Source organism: Seriola aureovittata, chromosome 10 (assembly GCF_021018895.1).
Source record: "Seriola aureovittata isolate HTS-2021-v1 ecotype China chromosome 10, ASM2101889v1, whole genome shotgun sequence".
In the NCBI taxonomy this organism is placed as follows: Eukaryota; Metazoa; Chordata; class Actinopteri; order Carangiformes; family Carangidae; genus Seriola; species Seriola aureovittata.
In genome coordinates, this window is record NC_079373.1 from 8,804,763 (window position 1) to 8,827,203 (window position 22,441).

The 22,441-nt window shown below is 40.6% G+C and overlaps 1 protein-coding gene across 1 annotated transcript in view; it reads right to left on the reverse strand.

The window, feature by feature from the left end:
- The window catches only part of LOC130176144 (contactin-1a-like), a 65,383-nt gene extending 50,422 nt beyond the window's left edge, over nt 1–14,961 (reverse strand). Inside the window, exon 1 of the mRNA XM_056387068.1 lies at nt 14,789–14,961. The gene's annotated coding sequence lies outside the window, so the exon portion shown is untranslated. The remainder of the gene's footprint in view (nt 1–14,788) is intronic.
- Nucleotides 14,962–22,441: the final 7,480 nt, after the last annotated feature.

The window sequence follows — 22,441 nt, forward strand, 5'->3', positions numbered from 1 at the left end:
CTGATTCACTATATAGTGCAAGAGTTAACATTAGCGTTGCTTTCTACTGCTGGAGCATCTGCCGAGCTAAGGAATGACATTTAATGCTGAACTCACAACGTAGTTCTTCTAGACTGGTGAGTAAATGGCTGTTTATGACTGTGTTTTGCTATGTAGCAAATCATTTCATGTAGCAACTTTAAAGACATGGAAAAGTCAACTTTTAGGACATAACTTAAAATTACCATTACCAAATCCCAGGAGATATTGAATCTTATACCACATTATTTATATTAAAATAATTTTGACAAATGTACTGTTTGTCTAAGGATTTGCATCGAGTCTTGAGCACTGGGCCTGTGTGATCACTGGAGCCAATACTTGTGACAGCAACAGTGACATTTTTGCAGCATTATACTGTGTTGTTACATCTGTGTTCACAGCTTTATGCAGTATTCATAAGAAAGGGCTACCCATGCAGTAGCATCTAATGATAGCCCTGTCTTTTATTCACATACACACACACCCACATACAAAGACAAAGACCCCGAGGTGCCAGCCAGTGGTAGCAAAATGAGTGTTCCCATCGCCTTCTGGCAATCTAAGCCCTAAGATAAGAGCTTTTTTTCTGGAGTGGAAAAATAGGTCTGACACTTAATTAGCAAACAAGGTCACAGACGCAGGACTCGGGTCCCATGTTTATAGCTCCCACTGTCCTGAAGTTTTGACACACTCTCTTTCTCTCTATGACACTCTCTGTAAAAAATAATGCTGAAACACAAACAAACATGATCTCCTTCCCATAACGGCAGAGTAGGGAACTGAAAACAAAACATCAAGCTGTCTGTTAATCAATATTGTATGTCAAAGCATTACGCAGAGAACAGCGTCCATCAGTGGCAAACAACCAATCCTTCCTTTTCCTGTCCACAAGCAGCATCTCACCAGTGAGCTATTCTGTCATTATCCACGTCCACTCAGGAAACTGTTTGAACAAACTGTAGGTGAGATGATATGAATGGAGGAGTCTGGGGACTATTGGCAGACACAGATCTGTGGAATGGCTGTAATCTTTACCTTCCTCCGCAGTCGTTTGACATACAATCAAATCAAACAATCCTCATCTTCACACACTGCTAAATTTCAGTATTTTTCAGGGAAACCCAGCAACCTAAGAGTGTGTGAGGGTATATGTGCAAGTCAGCTGAAGAGCCCAGTGTTCCCATACCTCAATGCTTAGTTGGTCTTTTACACCAGAAGCTGCAGTAATTATAAAATGGAAGAAAAAATGTACATTCCAAGCACATGAGGATATAATGACCATTGAGACACAATGTGAGTCAGTGACAGTCACACTCAAACAAGATGCTTTTCACTGCAAGAGATACAGCAATGTCTTTGTGGATGTGGATGAGACAACCAGCCAGTCATCGACATTTATAAATCAATTCACTCATGTATTTCCATACAGAGCATCGGAATGGAATCCATCAGGAGATTAATCGAAGTTTGTTATTACAGCTCAAGCAAATCTGAGTCAGAGACGTTGGATCAATTGCACAGTATTGATTCATTTATACGGGACTGATACCGTGGTATCACAGCGGCAATCAATTAACACCATAATTAAGAAGATTACTGGCTTTATTTCCAGTGCTGTTTTTAGTGTTCATGTGTCCCATGTGTTTCTTACTAAGACGCGACCCACTTAAATATTAAGTCTGATGTTCTTCTGTATTTTTCTTTTTGTCAGAAAAGACCAAAACCAACAATATTTTGTGCGTCTCTGATTTCTTCCTAGTCTGTGTGTGGCTCTCAGCCCCAGGCCCATTCATTCCAAAAAAAAGTCTTGAAACTGGTCACAAATATATACAGTACTTTAAATTTTAAAAATAAAAATAATAATTTCCTAAAACAGGGCACTGTTGTTTTTGGCAATCATTATTTTTTCAGTTGTGGATCTGCTGTGCTAGCAAGTATTTATGGTACAAAGACAATACATGTGGCATGGACTCAAAATAGGCTACATTTCCAAGTACCTGGCAATGAAGGAACATGCCAGCCAGTGCACTTGTTTGTAGGATCAATTTATTGTTAGTTATAGTATTTTCATGGGATATGCTGTCTCTAATAAAACTACAGTGCATAGCTACTCTCATCTTTTAACCTCTTTAGCTTCTGTAATGATGAGTGTTGCTATTTGTCCCCTGTTCACATGCCATTGTGCTTTTTTCTCCCCTTTTCTCCTTCAGTGAGCAGGAATTCACCCTGGACATCTACCATCAGCCTTTCCCTCACTTCACCATTATGAGAAGCTCTCTGTTTGCAGAGTTTTTATTCATCTTGTTTGTTCACAGTAATTACACTAAGGTCTCAAGTACACAATACAGAAAATCCCCATATTTTGACCGCTCGGATTAAAGTATATACAGTATGTACTCTTAGGTTCTAGGTTTCCTCACAATCAGCAGTGGGTTGCAGTATGTTTGCACTGTTGTAAATCAAGACAATGTGTCCGAGTCTATCCACATGTGTTTCTTTTTTTATTTTTCTCTGCAGAATCGGCCCAGGTTACTTGTGGGGGAAACCTGTGGCGTCCCTCACATTCTATCAAACCACAGAGCAACATATGTACTGCAGAAGAATGGATGAAAACAGAAGCATGGGAAATGCAGACAGGGGCAGCAGAGTGATGCAGGGACTGGATGTGCTGAAGCTTTGGGAATGATAATTTGATTTTGTGGCTGTTAACTCCCAGTGCTGCTGCAGCTTTGATGCAACAGCAGCCCTATTGCCAAGGGCAGGGTTGTGCAATTTGTAGCTTTGAGAATTTGACAGCGAACCCTGCATATATTTGTTTACATCTGATATTTCCAGATTTTCTCTCCATGGCAGATGTGGAAGGATGACAGATTATTCTAGGAAACGAGAGAGAGAGAAACAAACAATCCCCCTGCCACTTAACAGTGGTGCCTGTCTAGAATATGTGTGGACTACAAAAAGGGGTTTGGGAGAGCAGACTAACAGGCCTTTTTAACGATCTCTAGTGCACTATAGACATGCTGAGTTGTTTACATTGGTAACTTACCACTTAATGATTCATAAGACCAACTCAAACCCAATGAATCTCAAATGAAATATCATATTTCGAAGTTGGGCAAGAATGTAAACACCCAACACTCTTACTGATAAATAAGTAATTAAGTTGTGAGAGAGAAAATATAATTAACAACAAACTAAGGCTCCTCATATGATATAACATTTATAAGATTGAAAGATTTTCCTGAGAAAGATTAGAGATTTTTCCCTCTGAGATTTCTACAGTGGCACTTAGGGTTGAACAGTTCAAACAAGAGGCTCAGACACCTCCTCCAGAGTTGAAAGTAGACGAGACAAAGCCGGCTCTGTGAATTCATTGACTGCCATACTGTATTAGTCTGTGCCAGTGCTTTTAAGCACCACCATGCATATTCATGCCTACCCATCAGGAAGTCTTCCTCTACTATTTGTGCCACTGCAGGCTGCAGAGTTTCTCTCAATGGGCACATTTATGTATAAAATAATATTCCCCTGTTATTTGGCACTCAAATACTCCTTCCTTGAAAAGCAGCATATACTGTTAAAACACTCAGCGTGAGCTCGTTATTCAAATTGCCAGAAATCTGAATATGACAGCTGGGACAAGCTCAGATTTGCTGACATATCAAGCCATGTGAACACATTATCCAATTTAATGTTCCTCTTTTAATTGTTTGTAACGATCAAATGATTCTGTTAAGTTGTGGATATTTACAAAGAGAAAAAGCACTTTATCCTGACGAGGCCCCTCCACCATCATATAGGTTCACGTCCGGAACAGAGTGTTCATGTCAACAAACCCAGTCACCTGTGTTTACTGCAGAGCACATGGCCACAGTCAGACGGCCTGTTGGAAAGCAGTGTGTGTGCCGACTGACAATGAGAACAGCCTGGGCAAAGACCTGAGTCATCTGGTGCCTCTTGGCCAAGTCACACCATGTGATCATGGCTCATAACACAGAACAGGTGCCCACTTAAACAACCGACAATAACGGAGGGAAATGCATTGAGAGGGAGAGCTCAGATCACCATGCCACACCACGATCAACCAACAGTGTTGATAAATCTGCGACTATGACTGACAATGCTGTCTCTACTAAAACCAAAATCTTCAAACACAAAATTGATACATCATGACATCATTCAGCCAATGGAGATGCAAAAGTGTATGAGCTTTCACTATCCTTATATTAGATGGTATATGTATAGTCACTTCTTACAAATATCTAGGCAGATGGCGTATGTGCGTACTGATATCGATAATCTATTGAATTCCACTGAGATTCATTTTAAAAAATGCTTTCCATTCGAGGCCAGAAAGAAACTTATGCAAAGCTTGTTTCTATCTATTTTACACTATGGAGATGTAATTTACATTCATGCACCTTCTTCTCTACTTAAAAAAACAGACTCTGCAGATCATCCCGCATTACGCTTTGTAACAGATGCAGGCTCACGCATTTACCATTGTATTTTATGTGGCTCTTTAGGATGGTCCTCTTTGTATCAGAAGAGAAAAAGACACATTGTTATTTATTGCTAACACATTGTTAGGTTCCTGCAACTACAGCACTGGATCTCAGACTCAACTCCTGTTAAATATCCTCAGGGTGCACTTAGAGCATGGTGAAACTGCTTTCTCCTCGTATGCACCCTGAGCATGGAATGAGCTGCAAAATAGTGTTACCTTAGAAGCACTTCCTTCTTTTAATACTTTAAAGATCTTTTACAAACTGCCCCGAAGGAAACATGTTGTTGTTTTACATAATCCTTAGTTTATATCACTGGTACGGCCTGTAAGCCTCTCTTCTTTTACTATTTCCAACATGTTGCTTTTGTTGTATGTGTTTTAATGTGAATTTTATGTGAAACTGCTTGTGCTGCCGTCTTGGCCAGGACTCCCTGGAAGAAGAGATTGTGTATCTCAGTGGGACCTTCCCGGCTAAATAATGGATAAATAAATACAAATAAATTGAGATCCTCACTTTACATAAGGAAATCTGTTCATTGTTTTGGATCTGTTTGCACACAGCCAAACTGCTGTTCAAGACATAGCTCATATGACAATCCATGCAGCTACAAGGGTAACAGCATTTCCAATCAGGCTCACCTTCCCTGCAGTAGCAGCAAGAAAGCCAAACTAGGTTAAGCGGCTCTCCGTATGTTATGCTTCAAATAGGCGCTTTTGCTCGACTGCCCTGAGAGTACTCACGGGGATCATACACCTACAATCTGGTGGGTTTATTCAACAGATCTCACAATTGAAGGACTTGGCAAAAAAAAATGACAAAAAATTGTTAAATTAATTGTGCAATTTCAGATCATTTCCATTTTGCTTTGAAAGGACCAGTTTGACACTAGAGTTATGGTAGATGAGAAGAATATTGGGATGACATGAATTGCTTGAAGCTTCGAAGCGTCTACCATTGCCATGGTAAGGGACATCCAGTTTTCTGCTTGACTATATGTGTATATATTTTTTATCACAAGCACAATTTAAAATAAATGGGGGGTTAGAGTCTTGACAACCACTCATCCAAACAACTTCACAGTCAACACTGAATTTCCTTGGGTCCCCAGCAATACACCTGCCATGCTGAAGTCGATCAGATGAGTGGTTGCCAAGAAAATCAAAGGACTGCCAGACAGACAGAACAACTTCCAAATTTGCTAAGATGGCCCCCAATGCCAAAGGAAACTGGCATGATCACAAATCTACGAGTTTGGCAAATCACCTTTAACTGTAAGTAACAGCTTAGTCGTATTGGAACTGCTAGAATTTTGTTTTTTTTTCTATTATGGCTGATGTTACTGTGACCTGCTTTCAAAGTATAAAGTTGAAGTCCAATTTTTGTCCTTATCTCTCTCTCTGGTAACAGCTAGCCTGGCTCTGCCCAGCAGTAGCCTGGGGTTTCCCCTGGATCTCTGGCAGCCTCACATTGACTCCAGGAAGACATCGATCCAGAGAGCTAAGCCAACCATCTCCCTGGCTCCAGTGTCATATTCATATTCATTTCTTTTTTAATTTCTTGTGGAAAATGTGATTCATCAATTATTTAATGTGATACTTAATATATACAGTTGTTGCAGCCATGCTTTTTTTTTTTGCAACCTTTTCATTTCATTGTACATGAGTCCAGTCCTAATCTGGTTGGTCATGGGTCAATGTGAATAACATTATATACTCCAGCAGTCTCTATAAACACAGAGTAGTCTCCATCCCCCTTCAGTCATATAGAAGAGCAGTGTTTTGCTTTGTCTGGTCGTCCCGTGTTGCAGGGGAATTAAGACAAGTACAACCCCTCCTCCTTTCCTTCCATTGTGCATATGAGTGTGGGTTTGTGAGTATGTTTAGGGGGTTGGTATGTGTACTTGCATGACTGTGACGCTGTGCCCTTCGCTCCGTCTGTCCTCCACACACTGTGGCCCTGTGTGTGCAACATGAGTGGAACTGTGTGTTACAGATAAGAGTCAGGGTATTGCTAAAAGGGGAGGGGGGGGTGACAAGAGCTCAGGAAAAAAAAAAGGATTCAATGCTCTTTCTCCCAGTCAGATTCACCTCTGGATGCCCTTTCCTCCACTCACTGCCATTACACCTTCCTCATGAATAATCCAACCGGGGACACTGGCCGCAATACTACTGACACATTTCACCTCAAGGCCCACACGTACAGTATGGAAACTGTCCACCACCATGCCCTACTGAACTGTGAAGAAATACTTCATTAATATGCATGTGTGGCTTATTTTTCTCCATGGAATAATGTGAGAGAGTCTTTCAGTCTGGCAGTGAATTGATGTTGTGAATTTCGACATCTCCCTCAGTCTAGACAGCCAGTAAAGAGAATTTTAAGGGTGGTATCTCCACTTACATCTTCATTATCTGCCTGAATACTGTAAATATGAATTCCTCTACAGTTATGCTGGAATGGTATGTGGTAGAAGGAACATTTCTGCAATTAAGAAGCTGGCTTCCCTCTCTCCCCCTGCCTCGGCATCCAAATAACCTGCTCAGCCAATACTCTGACTCATGATAATTAAAACACAGAGATGGAGAACACCAAGATCACATGTGTTTTTTTTCATGGGGTAATATTAGCCACTTCTTCTCAGGGGCAATTTGCTGTTGCTAAGTAAAACTGTGAGAATAATATCAGCAGCATGAATTAGCAGATTGCAACAGAAGCTCCTGCAGCTACAAACTAAGCCAAGGAAAAGAATCTGAAGCATAATTAGTGCACAAGTCTCATGAATAAGTCAGCCAGATTCCCCCCGAATGCTGGATTCAGATCTTAATAATGATATGCCAACCGAAAAGAACAACTTTTGTTCAGGGACATTTTAGGGTAGTTTGTCGGAAGCTATTAGTGCTGGTGTATTGTCCCACTAGGACTTACAGAAAACATGACGCAGGTGGTTACATCACCTTGTGAGTTTGTGGGCCAGATGTGACAGTGTCACACCAGCTGAAAAGTGCTGGCCTGACATGTCAGTTGGCAGGGCGAAGCTTTATACAAAGAGTACACTGCTCAGACTGAAGAGGGCTACATAAGCATTCTTTGACCTCTTTTATCCTTGTTCATTAGCTATGCAACAAGAGGGTTGATTTGAGACCCTTTGAGAGGATCCAGAGAGAACAGGTTTGTTAGTGTGAAACGGAAAACCAACCTGTTTGTCGTGCTCGCCTACATCGAATGCTAATGTTGCCCACATCAATGGGCTCTTCATGTAGAGATACAGCCGAGGGCCCGGGAGCTCGGAGGCTGACCAGCAAAACACCAACACACAGGCAGCACAACAAGAGAGCCAGGAGAGGACAGCGGCGGCCCACAGCCCAGAGCCTGCACCAGCCACAGCTTTTATTTCTGGTTACACTGATCTAAGGAATGAAGGGAGAGCTCCAAATGTTTTGTTCTTCTCTGTTTCTCATTATACCCCCAAACCCCCTTCCTTCTCTCTCTACCCCTTTTCTCTCTCTGTCTTTTACATACCCAAAGAGCTGGACTGAAAAACAACAGGCATTCTAAATAAGTAGTGAATAAATACAGACATGCTGCAGCCAGGCTGTGGTCATAATAAGCAAGGTTAATATACAATGAGCCGGTCGGCAGGGGAGCACAACACAACCTTAAAACTTTCAATCGATCCTGTTAGTGAAGATCTCTCAAGGGAAAGCAATGTCTCCGAAATGTGGTTCGTGAAGCACTATCTTCAAAAACTATCATCAAATAGGAACTCTGGGATACCATGGGACATTTATGGAAGAAACTGTGTAGCAAAGAAAATGGAAATCAAAAATAATTTGATAACATGAGCATAACATGACTATGGGTGGTCTCAGCAGAAGCACTGCAGGTAAACAGGCAGGTTGAATAATGGGCATAGCAATAGCACTGAGGCCTGTAGTGCTATGCTTCCCATCTCTGCCAAGCGTAATGGGATTTCTTGGTTTAAATGCACTTCACTCACTCCATGGAGCCAGTAGGAAGCTAAACTATTGATCCACAAACAATTTAGCTGTCCAGCTGTCCAGAGAAAGGGAAAACAGGACGCCCCTAAATGTATAATGAGGCTTCCCAAGGGTTTGGCTTCCTCAGTATTCACTCCACGTGCCAGGAGGCCTTCGCCTTTGGGCTCTCTCCGCGATTAGCCTTCTATCCACTATCTGCACTTCTCATTTATGCAGTCCCTCCCACAGAAGGCTAGGGGTCAGGCAGCTAAAGAACTAGTGCCTCTCACCAAGGACGTTTTTGATTAGTACAAGAATCCCCTTTGATCCTCCGTCATTCATTATTTTCAACACACATCCGGTGGAGAGTTCATGACTCCAGTTTAGCATGCTATCTACAGAACAGGGCTGAGCTGTCAACCACATGCTGCACGCATCATCACTATGAAACAACAAATGCTGGGTTATCATGAAAAACAAACACACAGTATACATGAAAGGTGATGTATAAACAGAGGAGTGTCGTTATGCTTGGGAGGCATGCGTGCTGAACTAGCATGTAGATGAAGTTGTGTTTTGTCTTCCACACATGCTCCCAGCACCATAGCAACAGGCCTTGCTCAAAGGCCCCAAGAGTGGCTCGGCCGCAATGAGGAAGACGCTTTAATACCTAATTGGATAGTTCCCTGTGCCATCGGGCTTGTTCTTTATCCCCAGCACTGTAAGATAACAGCTCAAGCAGTTGAAACTACAGTAAGCTTTCACACCCCCATGATGAACACAGATTAAATAGGATTAAATCCAAAACAATGTAGCCCATTACTGAGAATATCAATGATGAAGGATACGGCAGTAATATAATGCTGCTAAATATTAGCTTTCATGTGTAGATTATGGAATAAATTACTATATGTAAGAGGGGATATGGTTGTTAAGGTAAGGCTTTGCTAGCAACAATGGTGATTATTTCTATTCCAACCTTTTTCATCATCCAAAACATCTCCTACAGATGATGTAAAATTTAAATTGCATGAAACTGAAAGTGATGTCTTACAGGACCAAAATAGCATGTAGTGTTGTGTGGCTGCCCAGCTTCTCAAAAGCCCTGTAAACAATGTATCTGACTGCACCACGAAGGTGCAAAAACAGATGGCTCAAGACTCCCATGTGAGAAATCAGTCCACTGTGTGTAACAGTATTTCTGCTCAGTGGAATGTAAAACAAATTCGCAAGAGGTAATCTGACACTTTGAGGAGTACTTTAATTAAGACCCATTCACATTAAGATGCTTAAAAGTGACTACTTAATTAGGGAAAATGTCATCTGAACTTGTTAACCTTGCAGTACTGTCACTTTTACTTCCTATCATCATTAAATACAAACCTCTTTAGTACCGACTAACAACAACCAAAATGCAATTAGGTATTTGATGAGCAAATAACTTGATATTATTGCGTAAACTGAATGTATGCCCTGCTAATAAGGAAACAAACAATTTTCTGAAGGAAATCAAATATTATCATGAAAAGCTAAAATGACTGATTATAGTGTTAACAGAAATTAGGAGGCGAAGGGCACACATTTGCAATCTCCCTTTAATTGAGTCCATAAATCCCAAAAGATTTCCTTTGATTGTAAAGTCTAAAATTATCTCAGAGGAAGCTGAGCAACGAATGAGCAAAAAGACATGAAATCTAACCTAGTTACAGATTTGAACGCTTCCTAAATATAATAAAAATTATCAACTCAATATTTTAGAACATGCAGATGGGCTGGAACCAAAAAAATAAAAGTTTAATTCCAAAATAAGATATACTGTTTCAAAATAATAGTTGGAACAATAGTAGTTTGCCATATACACAGTTCAATAGTGACCTCTTTAATAAATGATTTTTTTCCTCAATATTATTTACAGTGCGGTTTTGAGAAGATGATCTTCAGATGCTCCAACAGGCCAATGATTCGCCACAGAACCTGAAAAGTCCAGCCACTGTGAGATAACACTTCAGTGACATTGATCTAAGTCATTCTATTTCCCCCATGAATGACAGGGGGAGATACCAGGCAATTTCCGAACACTACCTGCTTGTCCGGTCCACATTATCTTAATGGAAATGGAGTAATCAGATTTTGAATGAGACATCACTTGGGCCGATAGACAAACTGGAGGAACCACATGAGTCACTGAGGATGCTCAACACTTTATCAACCAACAAAATCACACTGATAAAGGAAAGGGGAGCAGATTAAATGTTGTACCATAAGAGACAAGTTTTATCTTAAAACAAGCCATTTTTTTACCTTGTCATTAAACTAGTATTTTTTCTCCACGAGCTATAATGCTATAAATAGAGAAAAGGCCAACAGTTGATATTAAATCTATTTTTTAACTTCAGCTATGTGCTGCATTTACAGAGATCAACAAAAGACCATTCATGCAGGCTATACTGTATTTCATCCCAATCATAGATAGCAGTTACAAATTATGGACTGCAGAAGAACTAGATGAGTCACACTTAACTACTTGCATTTGTGCGAAAGCACATACTAAAGCCCTCCAGTGAGGCTGAATGATTATTCATATGGGATCTGGAGTTAAAAGTGTGAAGTGGTGGGAGCAACTATTCAAGATCATTAAATTCAAATAAGCAACCGCACCCCAGAAATATAACATCAGCCGAGACAACCAAACCTTATTCAGTCAAACAAAGTGCATGATTTAAGAGGAAAGTCCTATCCATATAAAAGAATGTAAGGTACTTAAAGGATGCAGCTAGCTGCTAATGTTGACACCTGCATTAAGGGTCCAACTAAAGATTATTTTGATCTTCAATTATTTTCTGGATTAATCATTTGGTTTATATATTTCTTTCTTTTTAAACTTATAAAAAAAAGTGCCCATCACAGTTTCTTAATGTGCTTGTTGATGTCTTCAAATGATTACTTTTCTGTCAGTTAACTAAGTGACTGACTTGCATTGCTCTTCTTTCTACCTACTGGCTCTACAATGCAAACAAGTATCACCATTTTACAGGATGATAATAACAAAACAAATATCTGAAAGCTTCACAAAAACTATTTATGTTAGCTTCAATGTCAAATCTAAAATTGCACAAATTAAATGCACCATCAACAAGTAGGATTCAAATGTGCGCCGTGCCTGAGAATTTTCCCCACTTAGCTCCATCTCTCCTCATAAGAACCATGGGTCACGTGCATGCAGAGAGCAGGGAGCAGTCCACAGTGGGAGAATCAATGGCAGGCCTAGTGCAAACTGTATTCAGCTAGCCAGGGATGGCAGATGGGGACTGAGGCCCTTTCTCCTCAGGCATGAACAGAGGAGTGGTCTGTCTCCAGGCAAACACAGAAGACGTCATGTCTCTGCCTCACTGCCGTACCATTAGTGGATCTCGCTATTGATCACCGGTGCGTAAATTGCCGAGTAATCTAAAGGAAGAGCATCACATGTTTTGTCAACAGGACAGCGAGGCGCGCCTGTGCACATCGTGAAGACAACTGCAGCAATAAAGGCTGGAGTTTGTGTGTGTGTGTGTGTGCGTGTGTGTGTGTGTGTGTGTGTGTGTGTGTGTGTGTGTGTGTGAAGGTTGTCTCGTCTTGCTATATCCTCTCCGAGTACATTCACTTTCACAATGAAACAAGTCTACAGGACGTATTCCCTCCAGCGTGACTGACACTGCATTCAGTGTGACAGAACAAACAGCACCTTACAAACTAGCCCCGCTGATGCCAAAAGACAACACTGCCAATCAGTTTAGAGTCTTTTCAAAATCACACACACAATCTACCCTCTTCCTCTGTTCAGCTAGTACTTTGACTCTTTGCCCAATAATCTGTCGCCAAGAGTTTGGAAGGACATCTGGAAACAAATCTAATCTCCTAAAACGACTTTAAAATGACCTTAATCTTAGATGGCAAACATCCAGGATTCTGATTTGAGCACCAAAATCATGATGTTTAAATTAAGACAGTTCTGTCTGAAGGAAATGGGGAAATGGAAAGTTTTTTGTCTTGCTAAATACAAAAAAATGCACTGGACAGATTTGCAGTAAAAGTTCATACACCAGATGGAAAAAAAAAACAATCTCTCTGACCCATGTACTCATGTTCATAAGTTAAGTGTTGACTGAGGTGAAGTGGAGATGCAGAGGCTGGAGACAGCTCTGGAGTCTGCCTCAGGTGAGGTTACCCTGTCTACCTCGATACCTCAATAACTGAGTAACTGAAGTGTGCGACTGAAGCTTCAGACCACAGGAAAAGCAAGTGGTAAGATGGTTATGTTGATTCATTTGAGTGTGAAACTAATGGAGGTTGTAGCCTTGGATTGCGTCACTGTAAAGCTACATCTTACAGAGTACAGTGTTATGTAAAAGGACTTCTTATTACAAACTCTATATTCAGACATATTTCGTTTCAGAGCAAGGGGATAAAACGCAGGATGCTGCTCGGCATGCAGTAGGTTAGCATACTTCTGAGCAGAGTAAATTCATTCACCTAGCATGAAGGAGATGGTCTGTCCTCGGGGTGTACACAGGCCGGCACAGGATGCATTAACAGCAGTCAAGCTTACAAGATTCATAAAGTGCTCCATCTGACAGGCAGCAATGGAATCCCGCTGACATTTTGTGCCACATTTATGGCTCTGGTTCAGTCAGGATAAACACAGAGAGAAGAATCTCACACATGGCACTGGATAGCAAAAACATATCAAAAAAAGCTAAGATGAAAGATCTAGTCAAAAATTGATTGAGTGCGCAGTATCCAGAGGCATAATAGTTCAAGCATGGTGGCAACTAATCATAGTGGATGAGAAATAATTGCTATAAGTAACAGGTGCGGGGGCACAAGTCCTTCAGTAAGTTCTTAAAGGAACAAAATATCAGTTCATAAACCTACATCATGCGTTAACCTATCCAAAATAGCTCTACCATTCACAGAAGCAAAACAACCCTAGAATTGTAAATAGCAAACAAAGAGGCCCGTGAGATGCAATTTCCTATCTAGTTAGGCGGTGTTGATTACATCATGAATCACTATTACAAGCTCATTAGGGCACAATAGAAAGTTTTGGTGGCTTAATTGATACTCTGCTGTCTGTTGCAGGGAACTGTTCTCAGAGCCATGCGCTCAAACCATTATTTAACAGCACTATAATTGTACTTCTCTAAACCCATTATGTGATAGAGATATAATATATACAAATACATTTCGATTTGGAGACAGACTTCACAACATAGCTTTTTCACAGTGACCACAGCCACTGCAGCTATTCATTGAGCTCAAGCATTTAAAAACAATTTCCTATTATTAAGCCTATATAGATCTAGAATACCAGTCATATTTTTTTCACCCAATGTGAGATTTTGATATTTTTTAACTATAAGTGAGAAAACCTCCATTAAAATTAAGAAATTGAGCAAGTGAGTGAAATTATATTAAAAATATTAATTTATCCACATAATGAATACCCCATTAGAAATCTCTCTAGGACACCTGAAAGTAGCATGGACAGTTACTCTTCAGTGAAGCCTGGTCTGGTGTGTCAGGACGCGCCCATGACACCTTCTTCCGCACCTGGTATCCTGATAGAATAACCCAGCGATGGGCCATTACTAAGCACTACGGCTCAATCTGCCAGTAAAGATGACAGAGCCGAACCATATGCCTCAATCAATCGCAGCACTAACACCAGGACGTGCGTTTTAGTTCCACCCCAGATCAAAGTGTTTACAGTCGTCGGGTGCTTCCTAATCTTGGCTTTAAGGCAGGCGGCAGTTTGAATCGTCGGTATGTGTGGCGCTATTAGACTATGGCCTCTGGCGTGGTCTAATTAATGCTGAATTTAAAATTCACACTCACTTAAAGCAGATGTGCAACGTATGGTTTAAACATCACCAATTCATTACATCTACTCTGTGCATCAATATTTTTTTGGAGAGGTAAGTGCATGCCAGGATGTGCTGCGGATCATGTAACAGCATCAACCCCGCCACGCCACGATAAGTCATGTATTGCACACACAGCATCTCCCCGCGTCTGTCATAACGACACAGAAATGCAAAATGCAGTTTCTTCGTACCAAATCGTTAACAATTCTGCATTGCGGAGGGCTGCATAAGCTCCTCTCCATCCGCACATCCCACTCAGCCTGTTGTAAACAACACTGATTTCCTAGCTGTCAAAATGCAGAGCCCGGCTTCTTTGGAAATAATGTCAAAAAAATTAGTTTTTACTGTGTCTGCCCGGTGCTCCCCGTGTCCTTACCTTCTGTGGCGGGCAAACAGCGTCTGTCCGTGTGTCCTTCACGATGCTCACACCTGCTCAGCACCGCATTGCCGGGCGCTCAAGAGCGGGGGAAGGAACTGACAGAGCCGCGGTCCTGTCCCCGTAGATTGGATGAAGGGTTACGACTGTCAGCTTAGGGGGCGCTAGACCTGCTTGTTCCACGGACCAGGGAGCAGTGGCTCCCACAGTGGTGTCCGGGTTCCCCTATATGACCTGAGAAATATTTTTTATAAAACGTTAATGCTTTTAAAACCTTTAATTTCTCTCACTAAAGAATATCTGCCTTTATATGTGGGTTTTAACATTTACAATACAGTAAGTGTTACCTTTAGTCTATTACAGTTTATAAAAAATAAGATATGCTACTATCTCATGAGCTTTACTATATCCCATAATTCTCACATACTGGACCAATAACTTCAAAATAATATCTAATCTCTAATAATTATTCTGGGAATATGACTCCTATAGGCTATTACTGTAGTCTCATCCTTGCAAAGAATTTGCCTCTGGTTTACTGGAAACAGATAAGTGAACTGATGGAGGGGTAGGGCAGGTGGACATTTATTTATCTTTATTCTATTTATTCTATCTTCTTCTACTTGCTTTGTATTTTATTTCTCTCTCTCTCTCTCTCTCTCTATTTTCTTTAATTGTTAGTTATTACTGACCGTCGATGATCTAATTGCATGTATATCTGTATGCCAATAGAGACGTGTACTCATATGTCAACATGCTCGAAGAACAAGAATCTGGCAGAAAGCTTGAGCTCTGTTTATGTTTTTGATGTTGGGGCAGTGAGCTATAATGTGGATTAATCATCACTGAATCCCTTTGATATTACAATACCCCCCACTGTCTCAGAAGGGTTGATTATGTGGACTCCTTATTTCAGTCTTCTCATGAAACAGATCATCCCTCTGTTGTTTTCATGTCTATTCAAAGGCTACATGTAATTTCATGGGGAATCAGAGTCATCGTCATTACCTACTATAAATTATATAAATGAGTGAGTTAAATGAGTCATATTGGTTGTGTCCAAAAAGACTCACTCATTCACTACTCACTATTCAGGGAGTCATATGTAAATGACTATATATAGCGAGCTCACTGGTAAAATGAAAAAACACTTGCAGACACTACACTCTGTTTTTCTTTCTTTCAGTACAAGAGCAAAGCTTGATGGTGTTAATTGCTTGGTTAGTGGCCATCAGTTGTACACTACTTTTCATGATGCATTGTGGGATACTATGAGTCCACTATGTAGGGTATAATAATTCTCCCTATACATTCTAACACCTCTACAAAACGGCGAACTCATGATACAGTGGACTAGGGAGTAGGTGATTTCAGACACAGCCACTGTAGTTGACCATGTCCATTGACCTCTTTATACCATTGGCACAGGAAAAAACATCAAGGCTAACTTACACAGCCTCAACATATGTTAGCAAAACACCTACTTCGACAGCAGTCCTCTATCTTGCCTTCTGTCAGTTTTGAGTCCAACATTCCCTCTCCTTTTAGCGCTGGCTTAGTCTCCAAAACTCTGCTATCTCTAACTTTGTCTGCTCTTTATTGTTGGGCAGGGAGTATACACTCTGTCAAAGCTCTGTTGCTGGAAACGCCTTGTTAATGATAAGAGCTGCTTAAACTCAACTTTACTGTAAATGTGCTGTCATGAAAATAAAATCCAATAGAGACTAAAAAACCTTTTAAGAACAGCTTATTAAATTGTTCTTAGGAACAGTACTTATTCAATTTAAATATTGAATTTAAACTTAGTTTAAAGTTCAACCTTAGTAAATGTAGCCTAGTTTAATGTAAGCTACTTAATTGTCTTAAATACAAATAATTAATGACTGGTACATTATTAACAGAACATAAAATCTGTTTTCCCATAAAATTGTAAAGCTTTTACCTAATTAATCTCAAATTTTTCTGACCTCTCCAATGATTCTGCCATTCCTCACCTGCCCGCCAGTTGTCCTCAGTGTCTCTGCCCCAACCACCTGTTTACACGCCTGCTTCTCATTAGTAATCAACCCCAAAACACTCCCACCAAGTATTCAGAGTAATTAGCCTACTACATTTTTGGGCCACCCTTACAATGGCGGATGTCATTGACTGACTGGGTGATTATATTTCCACCACTGGTCAGCCGAATGCCACTGATCGGACAGTGTACGGCTGCACCTCTTATTACAGGCACTCACCTAGCTGCTCTAGTTTCCCGGCTGCTCTTAAGCTGCAGGAAGCGGAGTGGCGCTTCCAGTTCACGAAGCCTCGCTCCAATTTCGGCAAATAAACTACTTTAATTACATGTATCATTATTACTAAACGGGCAGAGGAATAACTATACATCTGACACCGAACAAGAGAGAGCAGCGGGTGGGAGGGAGAGAAAGAAGCTGCAAATCTAAAGAAACTAGCAGATTCGAATAGCATGTAAACCACGGAAATCATAGTACCTGGGAATGAGACAATAGCAACTGCAGCACAGCAATAAAAGCCCTGTTAAGAAAAAAAGGGTTTCTTAACCTCTACTGAAATGGTAGAGGGCTTTTAATCTGAAACGATTACAGGAAGTATTGAGTTTGTATTAACACATAATGCATTAACTTTAAGAGGACAGACAGAAGCCACAGAAAAGGAGGCTTTCTACTAAAATACAGCTGAAACAAAAGGAATTAGAAATAAAGACCTGCCTCTAATACAAGTGTGCCTCGAATAAAGACATGTTACCTTCTGCAGTTGAGGTAAATAAAGGCCTGATCACTTTTTGAAGAAACTGATCTCAGAGGCTGTGCACTGTTAAAGACAAAAGAAAGATATTCTGTATCTTCTAACTTTCTCTCTGAGTGATCATTTTACATGTAAATATAGCTGAAAATACAGCACAGTATTTGTCTTCGACTTCTGTGTTTGGTGATTCTGTCAGACGATGTCATGGTTATAAAATCAGGATTTTAGCAGCTTGGAAATGGAAGTTAACATGTAGTCATAATGAGCCACATTTCAGTCACTATTTCAATCTTGTTCTGTTGTCTGACAATAGAAAAAATAAAAACATGTAAGTTAGAACAGCTTTATTGATGATTTTATGAATTCACTGTATTAAAATACAACTGTTGTCAACTTCCTCCTCAGTTTCGCACATTGACCAAAAGTGGTCCAGCTATAGGATATTTTTTTTTATAGATTTTGACCTTTATATGTTTTTTATTTTTTGTCACCCTGTGCTTCAGTGTACACTTTAGTCATCATTCCATACAAAACTGTATTATTCCCAAATGACTTATTTAGATCACTGTTTATTTTACTCTGCATAATCAGTTGTATTTGTGCAGCTGAAGCTAGAAATTACTTTCAAAGAACAATTGTCCCTATAAAATCTATCCAGAGTGACATTTTTCTTGAGAAACAAAATTTCCTTCTATTTTCTTGTTCTATGCAGCAGCAGCAAAAATTTCAAACTGAGATCTCAGAACATGAACATGTAAATCAATCTGAATGACTAGACACCACAAGGAGTGAATGAGAAATGAATATGTCTGCAGTCTGCACGTTAACTGTCTGCCAGTTTTTCATCAGTCAGATATCAAAAGGGCACCTCTACTAATTACAACGCCTTGCCCATGTGTCAGTCCAAACATGAGACTGTCTCAATCCCCTGGGATTAGATTTAAATCTTGGATGTAAACACCACACAGCAAATAATAATCTGCTGTGGCGGCGCCCCATAAATAATGCAGGAATCTTTGAGGAAGAGCAGGGTAGAATTAATTGAAGGACTTAGCCCCCATTGGATGAATTTGGGGCAACATATCAAAGAAGGTCTTTTTAATGTGATCAGAAACTGACTTCACATAAAGGTTATATATTTATATCAAGTTGAGTGTTGCTGTGCTGCTTTTTTACCCAAGGCTGTTGTTATTATTCTGACTTTTCATCAAAAAAAGTATTGTTTCCTCTAAGATGGGAACTGTTGTTAATATACAAGGAAAAAAGACATTATCTCCACCCGTGGGGGATGTTTTAGAAAAATATGTCACTCCACAGAAAACAGAAAAGCCAAAAGAATTCAGTAACAGTGAGTGAATTCATGACATCCTAATAGAGCAGCATGATACAGGGCCCAAAAAGGGTATTATTTTGTGTATGGGTTATCTGCGATCTAGGTGTATTCAACCCGCAGACAAACACTTTTGTTCCTCTTACAACATGGCAGTGCAAATAGAGATAGATCCCACTGGTGAATAACACTGTTAAAAGGCTGGTCTCTTGGGTGGATAAGAGGAACAGCAAACACCCTGCTGTCTGGAGGAAAGAATAGGTGGCTGTCATCTATCTGCCTGGCAGAGGAGGAGGGAGATGGAGGAGGAAGGGAAGGGGAAGGAAGGAGGGTAAATGTGATTTAGCCCCAGTGATCTCCATGGGGGCTCATGCAAAGGTAAACCCCCACGCACCCCACCCATCCAGTTCAAATGCACTTGGGACATCAGGAAGGTGGGGGTGGGGTGTGTGGAGGGGTGCATGGGGAATAGAAATTGAGGGGTGGAGAGGTTTATAATCCTGGTGGTATCATGATAAAAAGGTGGAGGCCGTTTGATAGAGGCCGTCAAGATCGATGGAACAAAGCTGTCTCACTTTATGTTGCATCCATTCCAGCAGGAGTGCGATGATATCTGCCACCACATCAACTCATCAACCCCGACCCCTCCCCCTCCAAAAGCCTTCTTGGGTTGATAAAAACACTGGGGAAGACATGATAGCCCTGTACTGGAAGAGGTGATTTCCCCACTACATGTGGGGTTTTCAATTTCAAATAAACCAAACCTCCCATTCAGGCTCCAAACAGCTTGGTCTTGACAGATGTGTGTGTGTGTGTGTGTGTATGTGTGTGTGTGTGTGTGTGTGTGTGTGTGTGTGTGTGTGTGTGTGTGTGTGTGTGTGCGTGCAAGTGAGTGTGCGTGATGGCAAACCGTTCGTCAGCCATATGGAAATGTCACAGAGTAATCATACACAATTATCCTCCCCAGCTCTCTGAGCATCAGAAAAGGGCAAATTATCATAAAGGCACAAAGGCTCTGCCACTTACATCTAAGGAACAGACGCCCTGAAGCTCAGCACACACTTAAAAAATACCAGAAAGTAAATGATGTTGTTTTTATAACACCTGCCTTTGATATTCTTTATTGTGCATAATGTCTTATTGGGAAGCTTGTAAATGTCAAAAGATCACATCCTTCACTTTGAGCGTGTGGGATAGAAATGATCCGCTTTAAAACTCCTAGGTTGTTTGGAAACAGGACATGACAACAATACCATGTAATGATCTTTTTCCCCATTGAAAGCAGGCTGGAGGTAGACACAAAAACCAGCTGTAGATCAATCCAAACCAGGCTTTCTGCCCAGTAGTAAATCAAGGAGCTGGAGACAGAGTAGCTGGGAATGGATAATGGATGCTACGGCAGACATACAGCTGACACAAAATGACTCCGCTGAGGATTGGATGAGGAATTAGAGGATGGTGGGAGGGGTCAGAGCAGAGCAACTGGAAGGTGGGTGGATGAGTGTCAGGAGGGTAATGGGGCAGCTGCTTGTTTGGTGGCAATGATCACCAATCAAGAGACAAATAATGTGATTCTGTTGCCATGAAACTGAATAGCTAAGCCTCTTACAGGAAGCCTTTGTATTCGAGGACAGGGGATGTCAACAGAAGGCCAAACAAATTCATAGGCTTATAGACAGTCAGCTAAAATGTAAGGCAATTCAGCATATTGTGATTTGAATACAGTACTTCAAAACAACTAGAGGATATTTTCATCCATTCTCTCTGAAATATTTAATAATAAAATTGTTGATAACCAATTTTATTAACAGTTTGAATCATGCTCTTTGCATGACATTTTAGATTCAGTGTTTTTAAAAGCCTGTTGCTTATTTCAATCATCAGTGTAATTGCCTCTTATCACTAGGTGGCAGTAAAGTCAAGAGGGAAATCTGTCAAAAACAAAGTGATGAATCATCACCCAGTAGCTGAAGGTCATCAGGTCTTTGTAATCATTGCTGCTGAGAGGGAGAGTCATTTGTTTTGGTTGAAGTAATATAGACATTATTCCAGCCAGCTGTAGAGCACTCATCCTTCATAAAACTCTCCTGGCTTCATTATGGAAAAGCAAAAAAACATCAACTCCCAATTCATAAATATGTGGAGAAACAATCCAGTTTTTATCACTGCTGTTTTTAACTGCAAACAATTCTGTGAAATAAACCCCAAACAACTTCATGCTTGAAAAAGAATCAGTGTACCTGAAAGAACAGAAGGAAGAGTCCTTGCCAGAGGGAGAGAGAGTATTTCCAAGACACCAGATACCAGACTTCCTCACTTCCTGACACCATTGCTGTGTGATAATGCACCAGATGGCGGGCTGCTCTCTCGCTATTACCCTGACAATATGACTGTAATGGAAGTGGAAGTGCCACAAGTGAGCGCCAAAAAAAGATGGAGCCCAACTGTTGTGTTCCATAAGGCCTTTCCATAGCTGCTTCACACTAAGGAGATGGAGGCAGGTGAATGCAGCCATATTCACATATAGGGTGGTGTTACTGCTCACTGTACAAGTGACTGTTCATTTGTACATTGGTCTTAACCTGCACCTGTAATTTTCTGAGGTTTTGGAGGACTGAAATCATTAGCTCAATTTACTGCAGGTCCATATCTCTGAATATAACTCAAGCATGTGCAACAGGAGGGGGTATTGGTCCAGTGCCAACACAGATACACACACACACACACACACACACACACACACACACACACACACACACACACACACACACACACACACAGAGGTGGAAAGCTGCTTTCTGATGTACTGAGCTTAAGTGCAATTTTGAGGTACTTGTACTTCATCTGAGTATTTTAATTCTTGCTACTTAAACCCTACTCTACAATTCACAAGAAAATATTGTACAATACAACACATTGTTAAAGAGAAACAGCAGTGTCTATTTGTTTGGGTGTCGGAGTTTTTAGCAGCCCCACCAAAGAAAGATTTCGCCTCTGAACCTCTCAGATAGTTTGATTGCAAGAACTGTTTCAGGCATAAAGAGGTAAGACTAGAGCCAGAGAGAATGTAGCAACAACAAAAAAAATGACAAAAAATATGTGTAGCAGAAATGCTTTTATTCTTCTCTCCTACCTCATTAATCATCTCATGATCCCCTAATTTATCTTGGGAGCCTTTGGAAGAAGCCTGACCCCCAGAACACTTTTACTTTTGATACTTTACGTACATTTAGTTGAAAATACTTCTGTACAATTCCCTAAATGGGGTTCCAAATGCAAGACTTTTACTTGTTGACACACACATGCACACACACCCACACACAAATACCCACCAACAAATATATACATATAAAGGTGCAAATTGTTTTCATTTTGATTGTGGCAGAATTGGCTACAGTGAAGTGTAGCATACATCTTTATTGTGTGATATAATGTTTTGTTAGATAATGAGTCATTTGTGGTTACATTATGTAGCACTGAGCATACCCGAATAACAAGGTTATTTATACAAGTTATTCAGACAGCCGGCAATGACAGAAGAGTCTGAAAGCTGAAAG